The sequence below is a fragment of the Zingiber officinale genome, chromosome 2A, assembly GCF_018446385.1.
Source record: "Zingiber officinale cultivar Zhangliang chromosome 2A, Zo_v1.1, whole genome shotgun sequence".
NCBI lineage: Eukaryota > Viridiplantae > Streptophyta > Magnoliopsida > Zingiberales > Zingiberaceae > Zingiber > Zingiber officinale.
This window is the reverse complement of record NC_055988.1, coordinates 72,351,563-72,362,754: the sequence shown is the minus strand read 5'-3', so window position 1 is coordinate 72,362,754 and position 11,192 is coordinate 72,351,563. Positions and strand designations below refer to the sequence as shown.

Here is an 11,192-nt window from a genome sequence, read left to right as displayed (position 1 = left end):
AGTAGCACGGGTGCGATCTGGTGAAGGCCTGATCGGTCCGGGACCGATCCATGGGTTTCGATCGGTCCGGGACCGATCGAGCGTGCGCTCGATTTCATTTGGTCTGAAATTTCATGAAGTTGGGTTTTGTAGATTTCTAAAGGTTTGGAACTCCCAAAGACATTGTTGGTGCAATGGTCAAGGGGAGTTGGCTTTTAGGGGAGTTTTACTCCTTAAGATTTTTAAGGATTAGTGATATGGGATTATCACTAAGTTGATTGTTGAGTTTAGTATCAAGGGAGAAATTAAGAGTTTCAATGAAAGGTATGGGACTTTCATTAGGAAGAAACTCTTGACCTTGATATCTCTTTTTCTTTTTGATGTGTGTCAAAAAGGGGAGAGTGCTCATTGGAGAGTTATTGGAGAACCCAAGTTAGGTTATCGGTTTAACCTAAGCTAGGGGAAGAATGTCAAGGAATGTTCGAGGAAGAACATTGGAATTCTTTTTGATGTGTGTCAAAAAGGGGGAGAATTATTGGAGAACCCAAGTTAGGTTATCGGGTTAACCTAAGGGGAGAATGTCCAGAGAATGTTCAAGGAAAGAACATTGGACATTGGAAGATGGTTGGAAAACCTAAGTTAGGTTATCGGGTTAACCTAACTTGATTATGATTTTGTCAAACATCAAAAAGGGGGAGATTGTTGGTGCAACCTTAGGTCAAGGTTGACCTGGTTGACCCGACTCAAGTTGACTTGACTCGAGTTGTATTTTGATGTTTGACTTGGGAAGATTGTTGATGCAACTTTAGGTCAAGGTTGACCTAGTTGAGTTGCATGTTGATGTTTGACACTCGTGAGGGAGTTCTATTCTTGATATGGGACAAGAATAGATGTTTGGGAGATTATTGGTGTAACCGTAGGTCAAGGTTGACCTGGTTGACCTGAAAAGTCCAAGTATGGAGACTTGGCACTGGAAAGGTCCAAGCAGGGAGCTTGGCATGCGAAAAGTCCAAGTATGGAGACTTGGCACGGGAAAAGTCCAAGTATGGAGACTTGGCACTGGAAAAGTCCAAGTATGGAGACTTGGCACGGAGAAGTCCAAGCAGGGAGCTTGGCACGAGGGAAAGTCCTGGTGAGTGAAGCCAGGCAGTCGGGAAAGTCCTGGTGAGTGAAGCCAGGCAGTCGGGAAAGTCCTGGTGAGTGAAGCCAGGCAGTCGGAGAAGTCCTGGTGAGTGAAGCCAGGCAGTCGGGAAATCCTGGTGAGTGAAGCCAGGTGAAAATCCTAGTGAGTGAAGCTAGGTGAAAGTGGAAGTCCTGGTGAGTGAAGCCAGGCAAGGGAAAATCCAGATGGATCAAGGGTGATCGGACATCTGGTGTTGGGAAGTCCAAGTAGATCAAGGGAGTGATCAGATACTTGGCACGAAGAGGAAAGTCCAAGTGGGTCAAAGGGATTGACCGGACACTTGGTGGAGAGTCTTAGCAGGTCAAGGGACTGACCGGATGCTAAGCATGATGTACCAACAGGTCAAGATTGACCGGATGTTGGTTTGAACTTGGTTTGGGCGAAAACCATGAGCTGGATCGATCTGGTGATCGATCCAGTGATACCGCGAATATTCTGATCGGTCTGGTGACCGATCAGTAACACATCAGTAGCATACTGTGTGATAACTGATAGGTCTGGTGACCGATCAGGAGTCGATCAGAAGCCGAACAGGAGCGAGGCGCGAGAGGGGCTGATCGGTCAGGGGACCGATCAGCACAAAGCCTGATCGGTCCCCAGACCGATCAGGAAGTTCCCTGATCGGTCTATGGACCGATCAGGAGGTTCCCTGATCGGTCCATGGACCGATCAGGACGGAAGCAAAGCTTCTTCGATCGGTCCCGCACCGATCAGAAGTTCCCGATCGATCCGTGGACCAATCGTGACCAAGTAAAGGCCTCTTCCTGATCGGTCCACAGACCGATCAGGGTTTGTCGCAACGGCTAGTTTCTTCTGTCTTCTTCGCAGGTTATAAAAGAGGTTGAGAAGCTACTGTTGAACTTCTTCTTCTTCTTCTCTTTGCCCCTGCTTCTTGCTGTGCTTGAGCTTTGCTGAGCTCTCTACTTCGTGAAGCTTCGTGTGAGCTTCCAGCTGCTGCTATCGTTCCGTGAAGTTGCTGCTTCGTCAACGGAAACCAGTCGAAGGCAAGATAGTGTGTGTTTTTACATTCTTATTGTTCTTGCTTCTTGTTGTATTTCTTGTACACTTATCTTGCTGTTGCAAGAGACTTTGTGGCGAGGTTTCTCCACCCAGAAGGAGTGTTTGTATTAGCCGGTTTTCCGGGGACTCATCCACCGACGGATTGATAGGCTTCGTCCACCTTACGGACACGCCGAGGAGTAGGAGTTTCATCTCCGAACCTCGTTACATCGGTTTGTTTGAGGTTTGTAGTCTTCCTTTCGTTTCTAGTTTATTTTTCCGCTGCGCTAACCTAATCGTAGGAAGAAACGCGATCGATTTGGGGCGGCTATTCACACCCCCCTCTCTAGCCGAGTACGAAGGATCCTAACATCATATACTTTCTCAAGTGACTATTAGTATGACTTTAGTCCTTAGACCTGAAGTCACCATGGTTCCCTACATAAGGAGTTATGTACTTTGGTTTCGTCAAACGTCACCCGTAACTGGGTGGACTATAAAGGCGATTACTGGGTATGTAACAAATTATGCGGAGGGATGTGAGTGATGTAGATGGGATCTATCCCTCCTATATTACAGGAGTGATATCATAGTCTTGATAGAGTGAGATCACTAAGTGCATGGCCATGCCCAAATAAGGCAATATGTGATATTGTGCTTATTTGATTATAGTGAGTCTACTTGGAGTTCAAGACACTTAGATTGATTGGAGGATGACACGGTCTATGCCTCATATAAGATCAATCTAGATATCAAGGATAGAAGGACAATGTCACATATTGTGAGTGTCACAATTATTAGTCATATTGGTGATGTTGGATCTCAACATTCTTGTAACTTGGGTAGCAATGATGTGTTGCTAGATACCTCTCATTGCTTATGTCCCTAATTGGATTTAGGAACATTGCCAACGTTGACAAGAACCTATAGGGTCACACACATAGAGCAATAGATGGAGACTAGTTCATATGATGAACCAAGAGGAAAGATGAAGTCAAGTTTGACTTGGCTAAATATGGAAAGTCTATAAAAGGCAAGTTTGACTTGACCTAAATCCACAAGTTTGACTTGACTATGAGTTAGACTCAAGTATGATCCAAATGTTGGATAAATCAATTAAGGGAGTTAATTTGGTCATGTTTGACTTTGGCCAAATTAGGAAGGTTGAAAGTCAATATTGACTTGACTTGGATGCCACCACATTTGATGAGGTGGCATGGGAGAACCAATGGGGATGCTACACATCACCATGCCACCTCATGCTTGCCACCTCATGGGAGGTTACCCATGAGTGGCCGGCCACATTAAGGGGGCAATTAAGAGCATTAATTGCCCACTTAATGACATTTATGTGGCCAGCCACATGATATGGTGGATTGATTGAATTTTTGAATTCAATTTTTGATTCTTCTTCTTCCTTGGTGCTCTCGGCAACTTCTCCCTCTCTTCCTCCTCTTCTTGGCCGAAAACCACATAGGTGCTAGCACACCTTGTTTCGGTCATCTTCTCCACCTAATTGCTTGTGTGGACACATATAGAGGGGCTCTACTTTGTGCCCTCTAGATCCAACTTCAACCTTAGTCGAGCGGGATAAGCGAAGGGCACGCATCAAAGGTAGTTTTTCTTTAAACTATAGATCTAGGAGTAGATCTAACATATTCGGGTATTAAGCATGATATAAATACGTGGAATTTTTTCGAATCGGATTTTTCTTTGCACGAGATCCTTGGCTAGGGTGTTTCGGGGTTTCCGCGACGCGAAAAGCGGTTTTCGTGGCCCGAAAAATTCTAACAGTGGTATCAGAGCCCCCTCTTTTATAACCCTTGGTCATGGCAAAAAATGAAAGTTTTAAATATAATTAAAACTTCCTTATTTGTGGCCTCCCATTAAAAAGGAAATTTTTGACAACAATTAAAATCTCTCTTTTCTAAATTTCCTATTGTACATGGCAATAAAAGAAAGTTTAAAAATTAATCTCTCTCTTTTAAAACATATAGACAACTACAAAAAGGAAAGATTAATTAAAACTTCTCTTTTTAAATTATTGTTACAAAAAAGGAAAGTTTTATCAAAAATTAAAATATCTCTTTTAAACATTATAGATAACTACAAATAAGGAAATATTTTAACAAAATTAAAATCTCTCTTTAATCTTTTGTAGATACCATAAAAGGAAAGATTTTAAAATTTTAAAATTCTCTTTTAAAACCATGAGGATGACTATAAAAGAAAATTTTAAAATTAAAATTTCTCTTTTAAATCCCTTCATGAATGACTACAAAAGGAAAGATTTTAACAAAATAAAATCTCCCTTTAATCCTAGTAGTGTGGCTGACCCCATGCTTGGACACCAAGAATGGTTTGGCCGGTCACCTCTTGGGCTCCAAGTTGATGCTTGGTTGGCCCCCTTGCTCCAAGCAAGGATGTGTCTAGCCCATTACTTGAGTAAAAAGTGGACTTGGTGGAAATAAGGCTTTATAGAGGCTACAACAGGGACCGAGAGGAGGAATTGGTTTTGACCTCCTGATGAGCTTGAGCTTCCTGTGTTCGACCCGAACACCCAACTCAAGTTCATCAATAATAATTCATACCACTAAAGAGTTATTATTGAATTACCGCACCAATCCCATATTACATTATAGGGTCCTTCTTATTATGAGTGCGTTAATCTCCCTGTGTTTAAGATATCGAATGTTCATTAATCAAATGAGTTACTAACACTCATTTAGCTCCAAGAGTAGTACCACTCAATTTCATTGTCATGCCGGACTAAGTCCACCTGCAGAGTTTACATGACAATTCTTATGAGCTCCTCAAGGGGACATTATCAACCTAGATTACTAGGATACAGTTTACTTCTATAATCAACAACACATCATATAAATAATATTATTTTCCAACTTATCGGGCCTATTGATCCAACTGAATAAATCTCACCCATCGAAAAATTAAAGAAATAAATACTAAGTATATGTGCTTGTAATTATATCGGGATTAAAAGTACACACTTCCATAATAATAGAGGTTTTGTTCTTTTGTGCAGTCAGCATAAAAAGAACAACCTCAAATGGTCCTGCTCAATACACTCATAGTGTACTAGTGTAATTTTATAGTCAAGATAAACTAATATCAAATTACACTACAACCATTACATGGTTTGTCACATTCCATCTTGGTTGTAAGCTACTATTTATAATTTAAAAGGAACTGATAACATGATCTTCTGTGTGACATCACACACCATGTTATCTACAATATAAATTAAATGGACAACTACATTTTACTAAATGTAGACATTTGACCAATGTGATTCTTATTTCAAAATAAATGTTCATACAAAAAACTAGGCTTTTAGTATACATCCTAACAGAATGTGAAGGCAAAAGGTTTTGGGGATCTCTAGTTTAAGCCTAGTCGACGCAAAATCACAACTATTGAAATAGGAACGGAAGATGGTTTCTTGAACGCAAAATCATACCAGGGGCGAGGGTTTCTTGAGCTATCATCGAGGAGTAAAGAAAAGCAAGGAGCAAAGAAAGGAGAAGAGCGAAAAAAAGAGAAGGGTCAAGAATGAACACTTACTGGAAAGGTCACAGAAAAGGAAGTACAGAGGGCCGTATAAGCCGAAGGTTGAATAAGATGAAGCACAAGTGGATTTTTTTCCCCATAACACTTGGGATTTTTAAAATAGGATCCTGAGGATGCTTAAAAACATGAACCGTGCTATCGAAACGACCCTATTTACAGCAATCGCCAGATCAAAGAAGGTAAATTGCCGTCGAAACTCATGTGAAAAGGTGTGCATCAGCCATCACCTCAAAATGAAGTTGGTGGAACACGTTGTGGTCGCCTATAAAATGTCATTTATGATGGGAGAGATGGCAGAATCATTACTCTAATTTGCTATCACTAGCGCCCTACCTTGCATTTAAAAATAAGAGATAGGCATTTCTACGAAAATGACAGCATGATCAATTGTTGGGAGCAAGACCATGGAAATTGGTGCTCGGCCAAATGGTGGGAAGGTGCTATAACTTGAGTCTAATTAGTTGATCAAGAGCCTCCTTCGACTAGACTTGAAGGGGAGGCTTGTGATACGACATATAATGGAGGGGCCTGGTACAATGGAGAGGTCAATAGTTAAGGTGATATGATGGTCAAAAGTCAAAGAGAGATAACGGTTATGGTTGGGAAGTTCCTGGCCTGGTCCAAAAAGGGAAGCAATAGTCAAGACTGGGAAGTTCTTGGTCTGGTCTATAAAAGGGAAGCAATAGTCAAGGCCGGAAAGCTCTTCTAGGACTTAGCTCTCCTACATCATAAACATGGCTCTTGATAGACTTCCGGGCTGCTCCTTTGCTCGTCGGGCCCTCAGGGCTCAATTCCCTTATTTCTCATAGGCACCGTCCCAATTTACTCTCAGTTGGCTTCTTAGTTGATCAGGTCCCCAAGGCTTAGTTCCCTCATTTCCCCTGGGCACCACCCCGGTCTACTCTTGGTCAGCTTCTTAGCTGGTCGGGCCTCAGGGCTCAGTCCCTTTATTTCTCTTGGGCACCACCCCATCTACTTTCGGTCGACGTTCTTAGCTGGTCGGGCTCCCAGGCGCAATCCCCTCATTTCCCCTAGGCACCGCCCTAGTCTATTCTCAATCGGTCCTAGTGCCGATCGGACTATTGTCAAGAGATAACATTGTTAGGGAATCACAACAACTTGTTAGAGAATAATGACTATTCGTTAAGGAATATTCGGATACTGCCATATGCATAACACGGAATCTTCCTCTACCCAATGGGAATATGTCGTACTTCAGCCATCACTCGATATGCCCTGACACCCAACATTCTTTGATGCTTCATCATCGCGGACGTTATGAGAGGCAATATAAAAAAGAAGGTTCTCTTCATTGGTCAGATACGCACACATATACGCATCTACCACAGTACTACTGTTCATCTTCTTTCGACATTTTACTGCTCCTAACTTGAGAGTCGGAGGACATATGTCAAGGAACTCTTTCCCGATTCTCGCTCTAACGTTCCCGTGTGATCTCTCTATGTATGTGTAGGCTCGTGGGTACCATCGGTAACCTTTTCTTCACCCCAACCCCACTTCGTTGTAAGGCGAGAAAGCCTGCAACACCCCTGCAGACCCTAGATCCAAGTTCTCATTTCGTTAATGTCCTTACTTTCGTCATCAGATTTTCCATCTGACTCAGCTTCTAGATGAGATCAATGATTATCCCTTAACCTCCTCTCAAATGGATAGTTGATGAATACGTGACAACCCACTTGGAGATTTCCTTCCATGGCTATCCCCTAACTTCCTCTCAAATGGATAGCTGATGGGAACATGACAGCCCATGTAAAGATTTTCTTCAACAGCGGGCTCCCTCTAGTCCCTTAACTGTCGCCTCTAAGATAGCTATATGGAGATTTCTTTCCAACGGTTATATAATAATAACATTCAAGGTAAATTATGGTATGATTTTCTTCTCAGGCTCGAATGTGACTCTTTTTGGCAGAATTCTCTAACACTTCATCCTCTGATTCACTTTGCATTGCTGATTTTCTTTGCTGTATTGGTAATGCCACCCATCCCTGATGTTCTTGGCTCCGCATGCCATTGGAGCTTAGCCACGACCTTGGTTGACGGGGGAGTTGGGATGAGCACAGTGTCTTTTTACTCACTTAACCACCTCGAAGACTACAATAACCTTGATTAAAAATGAGTTCCGAAGACGAGAAATCAGAAACAAGAAACCGAGCAACGAAAAAGGACACCATCGACGACGAAGAATGCCCTACCATTTTTTCTTTAAAAAAGAGGAAACCGTAGCCAAGATTAGCTGCTTATTTGTCTTTCTTGAATTCCAGGACCCCACTAGCTCCATTGTTGTCTGCCCTTATCGAAGAAAAAGATAACATATAAAATCCACCTTCGCCTGGGAATGACCAGTGACCCTTTTCCCCACCATCACAAGCCACAAGCCACAAGCCACAACCCACAGAGTGATGCGCGGCTGTCATCATACGCACTGCTGCATCCGCGGCCGAGTCAGCTCTGCATGTGTCCGCCTTCATTCTTATCCCCATCACAGGCAGCAGCGCGCCGACGATTTTGACATACAAAAACTTGGAACTTTGTTTCAAAAATTGACATCTTCCTCCACACCGACAAATGAACTCTTTTCAACTGACCATCAATAAGATCTTATCCGAAACTCAAAAACAGAGACGTATAGCTGGCAAGAACAGCATTTATTGAGATCCAAGACGAGTATATAAACAATGGCTTGTCCAAAGTTGCTTCGCATTGCTCATCATCACTGATCAATTCAAAAATGGCCGCTGTTTCATCTTCTTTTGTGGTGTGGTTTCTGATTCTGCTTCTTTCTTCTGCGATCGCGATGGCTCGAGGCCAAACCGTGCAAACCTTCACCTACGTCAACGAAGGCGAGTTCGGGCCTTACATCACGGAGTACGACGCCAGCTACCGCGTCCTCCCCGTCGCCAGCTCGCCCTTCCAGTTCGCCTTCTACAACACCACTCCCGGGGCCTTCTACCTCGCCCTCCGCATGGGCACCGTCCGGTCTGAGTCGCTGTTCCGCTGGGTCTGGGAGGCCAACCGCGGCCGCCCCGTCGGCGAGAATGCCACCTTCTCGCTCCTGTCCTCCGGCGACCTCGTCCTCGCCGAAGCCGACGGCCGCGTCGTCTGGTCGACAGGAACCGCCAACCGAGGCGTCGTCGGATTCCGCCTACTGCCCACCGGAAATGTCGTCCTCTACGACGCCAAGGGCCGGTTCGTGTGGCAAAGCTTCGACCACCCCACCTGACACGCTTCTCGTCGGGCAGTCCCTCCGCCTCCGCGGCCCTAACAAGCTCGTCAGCCGGAGATCCGCTGTCGACGGCTCCTTCGGCATTTACAGCCTCGTGTTCTCGCCCGGCGGGATTACCCTGTACATCAACAGCGTGGCTGCCAGGCCGCTCGCGTACTACAACTACTCCGACGGCTTGCTCAGCTTCTCCGGTGAGTCGGTCACGTTCGTGTGCGAGCCGGAGACGGAGGACGCGTTCGCATGGGAGTGCAGACTGATCATAAACCTGGCGCGTCCCAAGTACAACGCCACCTTATCGTTCCTCCGCCTGGACGTCGACGGAAACTTGGCGGTGTACACGTACTACGACCCGGTGGACACCCAGGCGTGGGAGCGGACCTTCGCCTTCTTCGACGACGCGAGGGGGTGGCTCGCCGGATGCGCACTGCCGAGCCGCTGCGGCGAGTTGGGGGTGTGCGAGGACCAGATGTGCGTGGCGTGCCCGAGCAGGGGCGGACTGGTGGGGTGGAGCAGGGGATGCGCGCCGCCGAGCCTGGCAGGCTGCAAAGCAGGGGACACGGCGGCGAAGTACTTCAAAGTGGAAGGGGTGGAGAACTTCCTGAGCACGTACAGCGACGGCGAAGGGAAATTGAAGGTGGAGGAGTGCAGGAGGAGATGCAGCGCCGACTGCAAGTGCAGAGGGTTCTTGTTCTGGGAGAACGAATCGAGGTGCTGGCTGACGCCGCTGCTGGGGACGTTGAGCAGGGTGTCGAACTCGTCGCACGTCGCATATGTCAAGTACTTGAAGTAGAAGAAGAAGAAGCTGATTCCGATGAACATTGCAGTGAATAATATGATCGAAGTTCATCACTGCTTCAGTGAATAAATGAAAATTTGTTCGTGATTAAACTTTAAAGAGTATTCTGATCCCCAAATTGACACTTAACGTCACCACACCCGATCTTTGTCTTCTAATCCCTAACGAAGCTCAATCGGCGATGCCGATGTTCAAGACGCCCTTCAGCGGCTACTCCGTCCGCTTCAGCCCCCTCCATGAGGATTAAGTCCACACGAATTCACATGGGACTTAATTTCATTAAGGTGAACTTACGCTAATAAACACAATCAATTGTTATTAAGAAACTAAATCTTAATTAAGTGATATAATACTTATAGCATAAAGGAGATTTGAATGTGAAGTTAATATATAGATTCGTTAAGCCTATTCATTAATATTAATAGACTATTAATGATATATGAGCTTTATGTGAATGGTCTATATAAGATGAATTTGGTATATAAGGGAAGACACTTTTCCAATTAGGGCATCTTATTGTATCAAGAGGGTTTGAGAGCTTCTTTCTCCTTAGACTCTTCCCCATTGAGATCAAGATTTAGATAATTCCGTGCTTATAGAAACTCCGGTGACAAGTAAGATCAATGGCTAATGTGATGAATTTAGGTTTGACCATTCATTTACCATTGTTTTGGTTTCTATCGAATGTAGCCTAATGGATGAGATCGTTAGATAACTAGATCATTAGATAACTAGATCGTTAGATGCATCCTTTAGTTTGTTTTGATGTTTCTATATTGCTTTTAATTGGTATAAGAGCTAAGTATTAGTTTATCATCTTCTTTTAAGGCGCAAGGATTGTTTTTAACTATTTGGTACGTATACATCGATTTTGCATTTGATTCCTTTTGGATGAGTAAATTGATGCATAGGCGTCGAATATAGCATTGGGAAACTTAGGATTATAACTTAGAAATTGAGTTTTTCATATTATCCCCGAAGAACGCAAATGATGACGTTGTTTTAAGTTTTCTCGTGCTAAAAAATCACATTCAGAAATGCAGATTTCAGTCATCAGTCGACTGATGTGGATCACCAGTCAACTGATCAATGTTAGAAATATAGATTTCAGTAATCAATCAATTAATGTGGATCACCAGTCGACTGATCAGTATGAATTTGGGTACAGAAGCGTATTTGACTCGATTAAAGCATTCGATTGATTCCATCAGTCGACTGCTATTAGGCTCAGTCGACTGATGTGCTAGAATTAGCGAACAAAAGCGTATCAGACTTAATTGGAGAATTCGACTGATTCTATCAGTCAACTACTGTAGTATCCTAGTCGACTGATGCTCATAAGGTTATGAACAGAAGTGAGTCAAACTTGACTAGGGCATTCAACTGATTCCATCAATCGATTG

The 11,192-nt window shown here is 44.0% G+C and overlaps 1 pseudogene; it reads left to right on the top strand.

Annotated features, from left to right (window-relative positions):
- The first annotated feature begins 8,440 nt into the window (after nucleotides 1-8,440).
- Nucleotides 8,441-9,881, top strand: LOC122039699 (annotated as a pseudogene).
- The last annotated feature ends 1,311 nt before the right edge of the window (nucleotides 9,882-11,192 follow it).